The sequence below is a fragment of the Propithecus coquereli genome, unplaced genomic scaffold (genome assembly GCF_000956105.1).
Source record: "Propithecus coquereli isolate 6110/MARCELLA unplaced genomic scaffold, Pcoq_1.0 Scaffold21409, whole genome shotgun sequence".
NCBI classification, from domain to species: domain Eukaryota; kingdom Metazoa; phylum Chordata; class Mammalia; order Primates; family Indriidae; genus Propithecus; species Propithecus coquereli.
In genome coordinates, this window is record NW_012146534.1 from 1 (window position 1) to 1,418 (window position 1,418).

Below are 1,418 nucleotides of genomic sequence, written 5' to 3' on the forward strand. Positions count from 1 at the left end.
AAACCTCAAGATCCAAATATGTGTTTTCTAGAACAGGAATATTGTCAAGAGAATCTAACACTGATCATCCACGCCTGTCTCAAATGGCTCCAAATATTGGCCCTTTTCCTTGTTTTAGTCAGTGTTAATAAAAACCCAATTAGTAGCCAAATTCTGCCTTAAACACTTAATATACCGATTTTATCGTTATCCCATTGCTGAATGTTAAAAACTATGATTATTTACTCCATTTTACAGACGAAGACTGCAAGACCCAGAAAAGTTCTGCAAGTTGTCGAGTAGTGTAGAGCCCTTATGCCGTTTCATCCGTGCTCGAGCCTATGTCTTGGCCGGTGCACCTTCTTTCTGTTTCTCATCTAACCAGACAGAGCATCCACGCCTGGTCAGAACTACAGCACCACGTCCGAGTTTATTCTCTGTGGCTTCTCAGCCTTCCCCCAGCAACTCCTCCCTGCCTCTTCCTGCTGTACCTCCTGATGTACCTGTTCACATTGCTGGGGAACCTGCTCGTCATGGCTACAGTCTGCACTGAACAGACTCCACACGCCCATGGACCTCTTCCTGTGCGCCCTCTCCATCTCTGAGATTCTGTTCACGGTCAGCATCACTGCCCGCATGCTGGCCGACCTGCTCTCCACCCACCGCTCCATCACCTTTGTGGCCTGCACCAACCAGATGTTCCTCTCCTTCATGTTCGGCTTCACCCACTCCTTTCTGCTCATGGTCACGGGCTACGACTGCTACGTGGCCATCTGCCACCCCCTGCACTACCACGTGCTCATGAGCCCCCGTGGCTGTGCCCGTCTTGTGGCCTGGACCTGGGCTGGTGGCTCAGTCATGGGGATGATGGTGACATCAATAGTTTTCCATGTCACCTTCTGCAGGTCGAATGGGATCCACCATCTTGCCTGCCACGTGCTTAGCCTCTTGAAGTTGGCCTGTGGGGACAAGACATCCTCTGTCGTCATGGGTGTGATGCTGGTGCATGTCACAGCCCTGATAGGCTGTTTATTCCTCCGCATCCTCTCCTATGTCTTCATCGTGGCTGCCACCCTGAGGATCCCCTCTGCTGAGAGCCGGCATGGGATGTTCCCCCACATGTGCCTCCCACCTCACTGTGGTGGTCGTGCACTATGGCTTTGCCTCCATTATCTACCTCAAGCCCAAGGGTCCCCACTCTATGTACAGTGACACCCTGATGGCCACCACCTGCACGGTCTTTACCCCCTTCCTTAGCCCGATCACTTTCAGCCTAAGGAACAAGGAGCTGAAGAATGCCATCAGTGAAAGCTTCCACAGAATATCTGTGCCCTAGTCTCCCGACGGCCAGTTAGGTGGCGGTGAAATGTGACAGGAGGGCTGGGGATCACAGTGTCTGTCTCCGTAGGACTGCTGTAAGGATGCAGGTGTGTGAAACA

The 1,418-nt window shown here is 52.1% G+C and overlaps 1 pseudogene; it reads left to right on the top strand.

Moving 5' to 3' along the window:
* The first annotated feature begins 364 nt into the window (after nt 1-364).
* On the top strand, nt 365-1,315 carry LOC105810562 (annotated as a pseudogene).
* The last annotated feature ends 103 nt before the right edge of the window (nt 1,316-1,418 follow it).